Below are 14,483 nucleotides of genomic sequence, written 5' to 3' on the forward strand. Positions count from 1 at the left end.
TAGCTGATTCTGAAATCTGTTCCTCAGAACAGGTTTGCTATTTTATATGACAGTTTTCCTACAAATGGCAAACTTACATTTTTTCTTTTGGCTTTGTTGTGGTATTCCTTAATGCTGTTTTGTTATTGTATTTGGTTATGTGGGGTTTATCTTGGAGTTTAGTTCATCTATTAATTTTGGATTGTAACCATTATTGTAAGCAATTGCTTTGGTGGTGTTTAGTTCTTCTATTTGGTCAGCTGGTTCTAGTGGTATTTTGTGCATTCTGTTGAGCATTGCTCTGTATGAAGCCATCTTATGTTTATATGGGTGGCAGGATGATTTATTAATTGTGTTATCTGTGTATATTGGTTTCCTGTATACTTGAAATTTGTGTTTGTTGTTGAAGCTACTTATGCAGAGATCCAGAAAATTTAAACCTACTTCTGTTTGGTATTCTACAGTGAAGATGAAGTTCTGATGCATTTTATTCATTTCTTTTGCAATGTTATCAATTTCTTCTGCTGTGCCATCAAATAAGATTATTATATCATCAACATACCTTGTGTAATAAATTATCTTGTTTACTATCTGGGGGTTTTCTTTAAAAAGTTTACATTCTATGTAATTGATGAAAATATCAGCAAGCTAACTGGCAAGGCAGCTACCCATAGCCTGGCACTCTTTCTGCTGGTATATTTTGTTATTAAAAGAAAAGTAGTTGCGTGATAGTACTAGTGTTAATAGATCAATGAATTCATATTATTTCTGATAATTCCAAATTTTTATGTTTAAGCAAATTGTTTTTAATTATTTCTATTGTTTCTTTGACCGGTATGTTTGTGTAGAAGTTTGTGATGTCAAGTGATGCAAACCTAGCAGTATCAGTAATCTGAATTTCCTTTAGACTATTAATAAGTACATAACTATTTTTTTACTGAATATGTCTCTTCGAATTTGTTTGTGTTGCTAAGGATCTCATTCAGTTCTTGCTTATTTTATAATTTGGGCTGCTCCGAGAACTAACAATTGGACATATGGGACAGTTGACTTTATAGGTCTTAGGTTGTGCTCGTAGGCGTGGTTCATAAGGGTTCATAACAGTGCATTCATGTATGTCTTTTGCATTTAAGAGGAAATCACTTTTTTCATCATATTTTTAATTTTATTCTGTAATTTAAGAGTGGGATCATACTGAATATCAACTATATTATTGTTACTGAAAAATTCAATGGCTTTGTTTACATATTAACTTTCATACGTTACAACAATAGTGTTGCTTTTATTTGCTTTTACTATTAAAGCTTTATTGTCACTTAGTTCCTTGTTAACACTTTGAAGTATTATACTGTCATGGTGCTTTATAGTATTATTATTATTTGCTTTCTCTATTTGTTTGGTGATAAAATTGTTAACTTTGTGGCCTATGGCAATCTGAGCATTCTGAGTTAGTTTTGCAGTATCACAGGCTATTTTGGTGCCTACTATTAATTCTTTAATATTATTTTCAGTCAGAGATGGTTTGATATTACGTTGAAGCCCCTTTATTCAGGAAACTTACTTCTTTATCATTGAAAATGATGTTAGTTGAATTTACTAGGTGTTTGGAGAATTTATGCTTAGTGGAAAGTACATTGTCATTCACCTTTGGAATTTGTGACATAAGCTTTTTCAACTTATTGTTATGCCTAAATCTGACCTTATGCTTTCATAGCTGTTATTCTGACAAAATCAAATGCATGGCTGAATTGTGTGGGAGTAAGTTGTTTACCTAGCTCTAAATGTAATCTATGTAACTGGTGGTTTAAAAACTGCTTCTTGCTGTGTTGGTTTTGTATTTCAGTTTGGAGCCATATAATTTCACTTCTTTCTTTAGCTATTTTCGCTGCTTTGCTTTGACTGTTGATGTTCACTTTGATATATTTTGGAGTTACATTCGCACGTAAACACTTTTAATTGAACTTGATACTAAGAATTGTTCTTTCTAAATTAATTTTGTACTTTCTGAAGCCATGTAAAGCTCTTAGTACCTGGCTACATAGTGTCAATAACAAGTTCTCCATTTTATTTGGACTGTTGAGCTCCATCGCTGTGGATAATAATATTTTACTATAAAAATACAGCGACCAGCCACTTTCTTTAAATGCGTTTTATTTAATCCAATATGCATTTCGGGTTTGCACCCATCTTCAGTTGGCAAATTACATGTATCTTCAGTTTCTACAGTGTACAATATCGACAGAAGTTTGGATGCTGCAGCTGGCCTGTGCAAAAGCAACTATTCCAATAATTTACTTCAATTTCGAGAGTTTAAAGTTACGCACTATCAGTTGATCATTTTGACATCACAAACCTATACACAACAGACAGGTCAAAGAAACAATAGAAATAATTAAAAACAATTTGCTTAAACATAAAAATTTGGAATTACCAGAAATAATATGAATTCATTGATCTATTAACACTAGTACTATCACGCAACTACTTTTCTTTTAATAACAAAATATACCAGCAGAAAGAGTGCCTGGCTATGGGTAGCTGCCTTGCCAGTTAGCTTGCTGATATTTTCATCAATAACATAGAATGTAAATTTTTTAAAGAAAACCCCCAGATAGTAAACAAGATAATTTATTACACAAGGTATGTTGATGATATAATAATCTTATTTGATGGCACAGCAGAAGAAATTGATAACATTGCAAAAGAAATGAATAAAATGCATCAGAACTTCATCTTCACTGTAGAATACCAAACAGAAGTAGGTTTAAATTTTCTGGATCTCTGCACGAGTAGCTCCAACAACAAACACAAATTTCAAGTATACAGGAAACCAATATACACAGATAACACAATTAATAAATCATCCTGCCACCCATATAAACATAAGATGGCTTCATACAGAGCAATGCTCAACAGAATGCACAAAATACCACTAGAACCAGCTGACCAAATAGAGGAACTAAACACCACCAAAGCAATTGCTTACAATAATGGTTACAATCCAAAATTAATAGATGAACTAAACTCCAAGATAAACCCCACATAACCAAATACAATAACAAAACAGCATTAAGGAATACCACAACAAAGCCAAAAGAAAAAATGTAAGTTTGCCATTTGTAGGAAAACTGTCATATAAAATAGCAAACCTGTTCTGAGGAACAGATTTCAGAATCAGCTACTATATAAATAACAAAATAAAGGACAAAGCTATCCATAACATTAAAAATAATACCGAACCATACAATCAATCAGGAATATACAAACTTAACTGCAACTCATGTCCAAAAACATACATAGGCCAAAAAGGTAGAAACTTCAACATACGTTTTCGAGAACACATGGATGCTCTTCGTTTAAAAGACTTAAATAAATCCACATTTGTCCAACATGTAGTAGAAGAAGAACATCAAGTAACAGACGTATCCCATAACCTACAAGTTCTCCACCTAGCGCCGGCCGGTGTGGCCGTGCAGTTCTAAGCACTTCAGTTTGGAACCGCGTGACCACTACGGTCGCAGGTTCGAACCCTGCCTCGGGCATGGATGTGTGTGATGTCCTTAGGTTAGTTAGGTTTAAGTAATTCTAAGTTCTAGGGGACTGATGACCTCAATAGTTAAGTCCCATAGTGCTCAGAGCCATTTGAACCATTTCTCCACCTAGCCAACAAAGGAAAAAGAATAAACCTCCTAGAGGAAATCGGAATTTATTCACATAAACATGCATCCCCCTCTGACATTCTTAACGACCAAACAGAGTTACCAACCCGAATATTTTTGAAAAACTTCCACACTCTACTTATCAAACCGCTTACTAAGCACAATCAAGAAATAACATAATCTAATATAACCCCAACAAATGCATGTAATAATATACAACATAACAATCTTAATTTTATCTTTGTTATATTGTAAATGTATGAATTACTGCTTTGTATAAATGTGTTGTGTTAGTTTATTATCTTCAGTACTGCTTAATTAAAAAAAAAGAACTTAGTATACATCGTACTTAGAATACTTCTATCACCCAAGTCAATGCTTAGTAAACAGTAGCTTAGCTAGAACCTCAAAACTTTCGTAAAATATAACTCTGTCCATAGATAAACTGCTTGTATGTAAACAAAACTGTCAGTCGACAACATGGCGGATAACGCAGTGCGCCTGTGTAAAATACGTGACAAAAAGTGTTTGTGCTGTTACAAAAAAGAAGTAAAGCCAATAAAAAACAAGGAGAGGAGAATGTAAGTAAAATGAACAACTGATAGTGCGTAACTTTAAACTCGCGAAATTGAAGTAAATGATTGGAATCGTTGCTTTTGCACAGGCCAGCTGCAGCATCCAAACCGCTGTCGATATTGTACCACTGTAGAAACTGAAGATATATGTAATTTTCCAGCTGAAGATGGGTGCAAACCCGAAATGCATATTGGCTTAAATAAAACGCATTTAAAAAAAGTGGCTGGTCGCCGTATTTTTATAGTATAAGTCATTTTTGTAAAGTAAAATTTGAGATTGTTAGTTTAAAAAAACCACACCCAACAAAAGTGCGAGTTTTCGCATGGTAGCACATCACTTTGCGAAGAAGATGAGACTAAAACAGTTCCCGTAGGGCCATCCGCTGAGAAGAGCTATCCCATTATCAAGAGCATCTTTTTGCAAAAAGTCTATAAATCTCGAAAAATAATTGACATTTTTAAATTTTTCAAACAAGTACTTTTTTGGCATGGCTCGGGCTATACTTATAGTAAACAGCAAGTATGGGAACGTGAATGTTAACGCGTTGTAGGGAGCTCAATTTAAAACTGTTTTTTTTCGTTGATCTTGAAACGAAGTAAAGCATTCGATACTGGGAAAAGGAGAAAGAAGCTACAATTAAAACTGACAGGACTGTTGCAAAGGCTTTAAAGACACTCGAAATTGATGGAAAGATATCGTTGCTAAGTTGTGTGGCCTATGCACAAAAACTACAGTGCTGAAGAAAATTTCACTATCACTGGAAATTATGTATATATTGAAAAGAATTTAAAATAAGTCATACTAATTCTGAAATATGGTAAATAATGTAAATGTTGTAAATAAATATAATGGCGTTCTAAAGGAAACTTCCTCTTTCTGGTGTTCCATGGAAACGACATAAAGCTTGCTTAATATGTGTTTCAGTCGGGAAAATACCTTATTTTAGTCATGCTGGATGTTAGAACGTTGATATAATGAGAGATCCCGGCTGTAATGACTTACGCAAATCTGATGTCCTTATACAGTATGTAAATGTTCATATGTAACCGTCCTCTGAAGAAGGCCTGAAACAGTTCTGTTTGACGTTTCATAGTACATTAAAACTAATACCTGGTAACACGAGTCGTACACTACACCACACTGTGCTACATCGCTGATGGAACAAATGCTTAGGGTGCCTCCACTCGCCTGTTGCAACCTGAAGAGTCTCAGACTCCGTGCAAATATCTCTCCATATAAGTGTCACTCCGCACACGTTTTCCGCCCCCACAGATAGACGGGGTAAACAAGTACCGCGCCGTCAGTGCCGTGTGGGGGTGTGGGGGATGGGGGTCACCCTCTGCACTGCATGAAGTTCCCCAATTTGTTGGTGTATAAATGCGGACTGTTCAACGTGTGTGTTTATAATGGGAAGTGAACCACTCGCAGAGATGTAATACGGCGTAAAACTGGAGGTTATGCAAAGTTTGTAATGTATAGGATGTGGGTATGAGTATTACGTAAGACAGAAATTGGACAACAAGTGATTGGAGGATCTAATTTTGTCCGACGAGTAGCGATTTTGCCTCTCTTCGAATAATCTAAGGCGTAGATTGCACCGTCGTCCCAGTGAGGAGGTTCAGAACTTTATCTGAACTAGTTGTCAGTCATATTTTACGAAGGATGCTTTTCGGAATATTGCCTTTAAATTATGAAAAGTTGGCTAAAGAAGTCTTAAAACATTACTGTCTGTTGAACTCCGAACTTGGATGTGATGAAAAGATAGATAAAACGGTTTCCATGTAAGTGATGAAGTAGATGTGATTTATTTGTCAGTCATATTGAATCAATTGTGGGTCCATGGACATCGTTTAAATTAATGCAAGTGATTGAAAGATATCGATATGTGGAAGATATATTTAAAGATTTTTGTGTTCTATAAGACAAGCTTTGTTGTAATTATGATTACTGTGAATATATTATGAGCAATGTGTTGGTAATAAAGAAGTGTGTGGCAACTACAACTGATTTCGATTATTATTTCGGTGTTTCCTTAGGGACTACAACCCAACGGCTCCTGCAAAGCCTAGTTGCTTTTATCGTTACGTCGACGGCACTTTCTTTGTCTGGTCTCATGGATGTGAAAAGCTGGGAGAATCCTCGGGCCACATCAGTAATATCTATGACAACATCAAGTTCACGATGGAGATAGAAATCAATAGTGTTGGTCCTCGTCCGCCGTAAAGCAATTGGACGTCTGAGCCACAGCGTTTACCAGAAACCCATACACGTGGACCTATGTCTGGACGCTGATAGCTTTCACCATCCGTCGCAGAAACGTTCTGTTCTGAAGACCTTGGCCCATCGACCTGAAGTCGTCTCAGACGCTGAAAACCTAAGCCACTTATGGAAAGTATTCAAGGAAAACGGCTACAACCTCCAGATTTCGTAAGTCATTCATTCCAAAACACCGAAGCAGAAAAAAACGCGAGAAATGGACGGTGTGCGTGCAACGACAACAGATCGTCTCGGAACACAGTACAGAGCTACTACGCATTCACTTCACAACAGATGTTCTAAGTGGCCTCCACGGGATTGCAGGTGACAGGGATAGTAGCGGCTGTGGAGGATGCACTTAATTGTACTTTGACACACACCACTTGCCTGGTGCTTGTACTAGGATTTGTCCTGTCCAACACGGTCCGCAGCTCGTGGTCTAGTGGTTAGCGTTGCTGCCTCTGTATAACGGGGTCCCGGGTTCGATTCCTGGCCGGCTCGGAGATTTTTCTCCGCTGGAGCACTGGGCGTTTGTGTTCTTAGCGTTTGTGTTGTCCTTATCATTTCATCATCATTCAAGAAAACTACAAGACTTGAAATTGAAAAGATTGGGAATTTGTACGGGCGCTGATAGCCATGCTGTTGAGCGCCGCGCAAGCCGAAAAATCATCAATGGTCGTCATGTACAACCCGGTCCACCAGATTTGGTGCACGCACAATCCACCACCTCCCTGAACGTTCGTCTTCCTGAAAGGATCCATGATCACCCAAACGGCCAAAAAGGGCTTGAGGTATGCGTTGTGGTTGGTGTCTCTGTGAGAGTATTTGTTTCAGTATAAGAGTGCTGCCTCTTGACCGTTTCCATCTGCTTGGCCGTACACAGACGCCATCTCTGCTTGTTCCCTAGAACAGTACGCTGCGTTAATCACACAATATGCAACCACCAAGGAACACACATCACATGGTCAGAGGAACTATCATTCGTCAGCACCATCCACAGCGGCAATGATGCATTGCCAGGCACATGTTCATAGGACCTTTTTTCCTCCATTCCCAATCAGGGGTCCATCCCTGCAGTTTATGGGTTTTATTAATGTTTATCCTGTATAAGGACGGTAGCAGTAACCAAGAGCGGTCACCACTTGACAATGGCCGAGGAGAACTCGGCTGAAAGTTCGTAGACTTTAAACCACTTTACGCGTCTGGTAGCTCCACAGAATTTTATCAGTACATATCGCTGCGAAACCATACATTCAGGTAAGGTGTCTCTTGTTCAAATAAAACAGCAATTGAGAAACATATCTGCATTATTCTTCTTAAATGAAAGTCCTCACCTTAATGTATTCAGGATGAACAGACAAGCATAAAACTTTGTGGTCGGAAGGAGATTTTAACACCAGTTCTCCCTTATGCAGGTCCACTCTTCTAACCAATATATTTTATTCACCTGAGTAAGCTACGGAGGGGAACACGGCAGGTACCATAAGCTCATTTCTCAGCAACTTTGCACAGTGGGAGGGGAGCCAAAGTAAACGTGTCTCCGCTTATCCGTAGATACTCAGCACTTTCTAAGAAAACGACGGTCAACGTTTTCGAGGCACCTTATGTGCCTTTAGCGAGCGAGTATTCTAGCGGAAGCGGCGGCACAGTGGTTGCTCACAGCTGTGTGCTTCTGCGTCCCATGTTCTAAACCCAGTAATCACTTTAATTTTTATATTTGTTATCCATTTATCTACCCATTTCCGTAGAAGTTTACTACACAAGTGTTTTCCAGTGTATACAGAAATAACAATGTGCTTGTTCGAGTACGAATTGTATGTCAGGTGAATGAATTAAAAAAGAAATGAGAAATTTATTTGAAATTGTCTTCGGTTAAATTCCTGTAGTATATCTCAATTCATAATCCAAGGAATGTACCAAATCTTCCCCTTACGAACTTTTAGAATTTGTAGAGAACATAATATTTTAAATAGGAACCCACGTCCGGAAACGTACCGTTTCCATTTTAGGATGGTTTCAGTTCCGATGTGCAACGCGTCCACGTCAGCAGAGGGAAAGAGAAAAGCCTCAGAGTTGCCTGTCCTGGTTTGCGGTAGGGCAGACAGGGTGACGTGGACTACATCAGACGGTCAGCTGATGCCGCTTAACGTCTGCCTTGGCGCGAGACCGAGGGAGAATGGCTGGGCGGCCGCTGCACTACAAACTGAAGAGGCAATAGGTGGGATGGAGAGTGTGTACCAGAACATGCTTTGTAGGTACAACGTCTGTGACAAAGTTGGTGGTCGCCACATCGAGCCACTGTTGTAATGCATCAGCACTTACTGTCCTATATATATAGTATGCTGGGTACTTTTTGGTTTTGGAATAATGTAAACACATAATGTATAAGTGTTAACGCAAACAAATGTGGTTAAGTCATAAATGCATGTTTCGTTAGCTTTTCTTTCGAATTACCTAATAATAATACTGCTCATGTGTAATCCAATTTCTCAAGTAGAAATGGATGATTTAATCATCTGAACTGAAACTGCCGTCGAATCATTCGGACATACGTTCATTGTGTACTCAGTTCGCTGTTCAAGACCAAGAAGATTGTAACGGGAATTTCCGAATACCCTGTATAACACTGGTTGGTTATAATTAAACTTTTCCCATTTAACACGTTGTAATACGGAAGCTAGTTACCGTACGAATACCAAACTTGGTAGCATTAATGCCCAGAATATAGGCCATGCGTCACAGCATCACCGTCCAGTTTCAACTACAGCCACCAGGTTCCGTGATCACTTATCATGATTCATAGTCTCACACACCTGACCAGTTGCAGCGCTCTTGTTGATGTATCAACATGAGCTTGGATGAAAGGACAGGGGCATTATTGAAGAAGGTCTATTTTCATAACAGTAGTAATGCTGCAGCGGCACTTCGAGAATATAGCCGGCTGAAAGGATTACGAAAGGGTGATTTTCTCCACCTGCTGTGCGGAGCATGATGAAGAGGTTCGAGTCAACTGGAGAACTGGAGAACTGGGTGTCGCCACGGGAAGAGGCCGACGACCGGTTACATCACAGGTGGTTAATGAAATCGCTGTTGCTGTGGCAGACAACGCTGCGCGCAATTCCCGATCGTCAGACAGTGCGTGTGCTGTGTCATGAAAGTTGAACATCCAGTGGTCAACTGTCCATAAGGTGTTTTGAACCATTCTCAAATGGTATCCGTACAAGATCCACATCGTACAGCAGCTTGCACCACAGGACGCACAACTACGTGTCGACTTCGCTCTCCACTTTCTCAAAAGGATTGAAGTTGGGCCATCCTATTGCCAGACGAATCTCATTTTTCTCTAAGGGATGAGGTGAACTCACAGAATTGCCAAGTCTGGGGATCCTCGCTTCCAGTCACTGTGCATGAAGCTCCTCTGTATGGTGAACGTGTCACCGTATGGTTTGGCTTCATGGCTACGTTCATCATTGGCCCATTCTTTTCTTTTTTGAATAAGTTGCCGCTCCAGGAACAAAGACGTGCAGTGTGACTGGCCAGCGTTACTGCGATATGCTTCGCCAATATGTCATACCCGCGCTACAGGTGAGAGACGCATTGAAATCAACAGTTTTCATGCAAGATGGGGCTCCACCGCAAATCGCCCGTGAACGCCATCTGCTTCGCCGGAAAACATTTGGAAACGAGCGAATTATCATTCGATCGTTTTCAAATGCTTGGTCGGAACTATCACCTGAGCCCAATCTCTGTGGTTTCTGGTTGTGGGACTACTTGAAGGACAGGGTTCACAAGGGAAACATTCACATATGTGCTGATCTGAAGTGCAGCATACCAAGAGAGGTAGCCACCATATCTACGAACATGCTTCGTTCTGCTGCGCAGAAATCAGTCCTGCGCTTTCAGATTCTTCTGGACACCGATGGGCGCCAATTGAGCCTCTTTTGTAGCAGTAATGGTATTGGTATGTAATGGTATGATGTACCGTTGCAGCAAATTAAAACTTTTAATTGAATTGATTCTGCATTATTTCTCTTTCCGATGTCATTGACAGTAATGCTTCCAAGTTTGGTATTAGTGCGGTAATTAATTTCCGTGTTAATTAGGGAAAATGTAATTATAACCACCTGGCAAATGTGTGACACTTGATAAGAAACGGACCTCGGTAGATAAACGAAGAAATAAAATAAAATAAATAAAAACAATCATCGTGTTTCGGACACGGTATGCTAAAGTGAGAGACCGCTATGGTAGCCATTGTGCCACCAGCCTAACCCCAGATTATCGTGCGCTAAAAGACATCTGAGTTAAGTCGAAAACACTGACGGTCGTTGTCCCAGAAACGGTCGAGTACCTGCAGATAAGCCGAGACACGTGTTCTTTTATTTTGATTTATCTTCCACTGAGCGAAGTTTCTGGGAAATCGGATTTATGGCACTTGCCGTGTTCTCCTCGTAAAGTATAAATCCAGGTGTCCGGACACTGCCTACTCTCGGAGAGCATCAAGGAAACCGAAAAATATAACACTCTTATTGAGTAACAGTATCACTTGACCTCCTGCATTAGCTACTGAACTGAGTTATAGAATTTAAGTATGGCATCGACGCTAATTGGGTTCAAAAGTAACGAATTTAATTTCTCCATCTCGTTCATACTTTCTTATACCACGTTTTGCAACGATTCACAGATATCACAGTGAAAACTGTATGTTTCCATAACAGGATAAGGCAGAATCGATTACTAAATCTTAAGTCCACACTTCATATGGCTGTATTGATTTCGCTATTGTAATCTTTGCTCATTTCTGCCTCCACAATAGCTACCTGATTACAGCGGCATAAGATATCGCGATGTTCGTACTGGTAGCGTGGCCGAGCGGTCTAAGGCGCTGGTTTAAGGCACCAGTCTCTTCGGAGGCGTGGGTTCGAATCCCACCGCTGCCAATAATTTTCCCGTTTCCAGTGTAATCAGATTTGACTTCTTGCATTATATATGAGTCATTTGCTTATCGTGGTTGCAGTATTGACGATGGTACGAAACTGATTCCAGATTTAGGATATCATTGTCATCTGGCAATATAAACATTGTAAGTAATTACAATTTCCACAATTACTACAAGAACTGATGTTACGAATTATTTATAGCTGTTTTTAAATAATGGCGCAAATAGTATCTCCATGAGAGACCGAGTACGTAGAGTTTTTCGAAGATGACGCAGATTCACTCAACAAAAAATTGTAAAGATTCTTCTGTCGTTCGGAAAAGCAGCGCAACACATTCTATTTATTTCTTTACAGTACAACGTGTTTGTCATCTGTCATGGAACTATTGCCGTGTGAAATAGTCGCTCATGTCCAATTGAGAGAGTAAGGGATTATGAAATATGAAGATATGGCTGCTTCAGATTGCAAGAAACAATAATTTAATCTTGTAAATTAATTAATGGCTTAACTACAATAAATATATTACCTACTACGAGCTTATATGATGTATGGAAAATTGTGGATTCATCTTATACTCATATAATCGTTGAATATTGTCCCTGAGTTATTTTAGTCAGTTACTCATTTATAGTTTGAGTGTATCACATAAATGGAAAATTTTATGCTTTTTATATTAAGATTATTGTGTGTTGGAATCTGTGTTACTATTTTTAATCTTTCTGTTATTAACTTTGTAGCAGTATATTAATATACATTCTGAAATGCTATTATCATTTTCTTTCGATCTATAAGGAACATGTGAGGCCGTGGTCTCATTTTTAAGATATGAAGTTCACAATTTCACTTATTCAAGATGAGTGGAATTGCCAACACAGCTCTACAGTACAGATGCTTTAAAATTTCCTCCACTGATCTGGTTATGAGCTGAATCAAAAACACCTACACAAGATGGCGACTTTCTGATATGGATTCTGTCTCAGGGCTGCCCACATGAAACTGGTTCGTAGTATAATCACACCCACAAGTATTTTCTGTATCCTTTGCATCCTAAAATATCATATTGTCCCCAAAGGACATATAGCCCTTTTCTTCCCTCACCTCATCAAGAAAAATTTCGTGAGAAATAGTGAAATGTTAAAATGTATTTTTTTTGTTTGTAAAATTGCAAGTAATATTGAACAAATATTTAAGAAGCTGTGACTTTTTCCTAGGTATCACAAATTTAAAATCTCACCAGTAGTAAAAAAGTTTTCATTAACTAGTTACTACCCCTCCACAAAGCTGACAAAAAATAAATTTACATTATTTGCATTAGGGTACCAAATTATATGGTAAACTTAAAGTAGGACATTCTGTATAAGTCGCCTTAGAATGAACAATTAATGGTTTAAATATTAATGAAATGACAAACGAAAAGTTCGCATGTTGCCTTCATGTTTCTGCTTATTAGGAGTATTTTGTCATTTTATGTTGATATGAGGATTACAGTTAGGAGTAAGATTGCTCATTTAAATGATAGAAAATGATATTGCAACTGAATTTCAATTTTTGAGGTATACTGTATACCATATAAGAAAAATAAATTTAATATATTTTAGAATTGTAAGAAGTTATAATTTTCAGTGTGACTGATGTCAAAGACTGTTGTATTGGTACAACAGAAAGCAAATTGATTCTATAATGACAGAACCTCCACCAAATTAGCAATAAAGTCACAAACAACGTTGTGGTTGTGTTAATTCAGTGTTAGCTATATCTACATGTTGGTATGAATAACTACTAGGTGAGGTGTTATGTCCTCAAATAAGCGTTTTAAATAAATTGAAGCATAGATTCCACTAACAGACGTATGCTTTCATGACTCATGATCTTAGTTTCAGATTGTTTCATTTGATGAATAAATAATTCCTGAGTTAAATACATGTTTGATCTGCGGCAGTCTACTCAAATCTGGTTCCAACCCCTTCCATTTTTTTTTATGATCTTACTTCTAAACTTCGTAAATTCGTTTATGTCTTCAAATTCATTTCTTACAAATCTCGTTTTTAGAGTTTCATGTTTTTCTTCAGCACTCTGTACCATTGCTTTACTCATCTTTTTTTATTCTCCTGTCATAGTCGTTACAGAAAATTTTTTTGTTGTGCTCAGAACTTCTGGATCTTTTGCTTCCACAACCACAGTGATATGACCTGCATACTGCCGTGTATTGAACTTCTGTAAATTAACTCTGATTCCCAACTACCTTGTTTCGAGGTCTGGCCCTGTAGCTTCCTGCACGTATGCGCTGAATATAACAGCAGAAAGAGGATATACTTGTTTCAACTATTTCTTTATTCTTACTTCATTGTGAATTTTCTAATCAGTCATCTAGCTCTTATGGAACATAAGAATCACTCACAAGTCTTTATAATTCTAACTAAGTTCCTTCAGCAACCTGAAACACTTCTGCCAATTCCCATAATCCACCTTCTTCAGGACTGCAAAGGTAATATAGGGTGTGTTATATTTCTGTATTCGCTTCTTAATAACACTGGCTGATCAAGTTTGATTTTCAAAAAAATTGTTTGTGAATATTGCTTTTTTTCATGTTTTTGAGTGTGCTAAATACAAAATTGTTCTCCATTTTTCTCTATAACGTACCGTTTTTATTTTTTCAATCTCCGATTTTATTCTCCAACATGTAAAGTTATTATGTAATCTCTTATTAAATGTTTAGTATAGGATTCTCGACACGAAATTGTTCTGCTGTAACAATAACGTTATATACAATGTAAATTACATACAAACTCTCTTGAATTAATTAGCATAATTATCATTGCCAACATATAGCAGATGGAAGGTTTGCATATATAATGTGTTTTTTGTTTTTGGAATTATTAGCACTAACATCAGTGCAACAAAAGTAACTGTCGTCACATTGGTTCGTTCGCACTCACCACACCATTGGGATTCCAAATCGGAAATTCTTTTTGATTCCCTTTACCTATTTCCTTATGTCATCTAACCAAACATGACACACTTTACAAGGTGCCCGACATTTATCTCGGTCACCCAGTTGAATGCCAAAGTATGC

The 14,483-nt window shown here is 37.9% G+C and overlaps 1 non-coding gene across 1 annotated transcript; it reads left to right on the top strand.

The window, feature by feature from the left end:
• The first annotated feature begins 11,328 nt into the window (after positions 1–11,328).
• On the top strand, positions 11,329–11,410 carry Trnal-aag (transfer RNA leucine (anticodon AAG)). Its single transcript has one exon. It is a non-coding gene; the product is annotated as a tRNA-Leu (tRNA).
• Positions 11,411–14,483: the final 3,073 nt, after the last annotated feature.

This window comes from Schistocerca serialis, chromosome 9, assembly GCF_023864345.2.
Source record: "Schistocerca serialis cubense isolate TAMUIC-IGC-003099 chromosome 9, iqSchSeri2.2, whole genome shotgun sequence".
Classification (NCBI taxonomy): Eukaryota; Metazoa; Arthropoda; class Insecta; order Orthoptera; family Acrididae; genus Schistocerca; species Schistocerca serialis.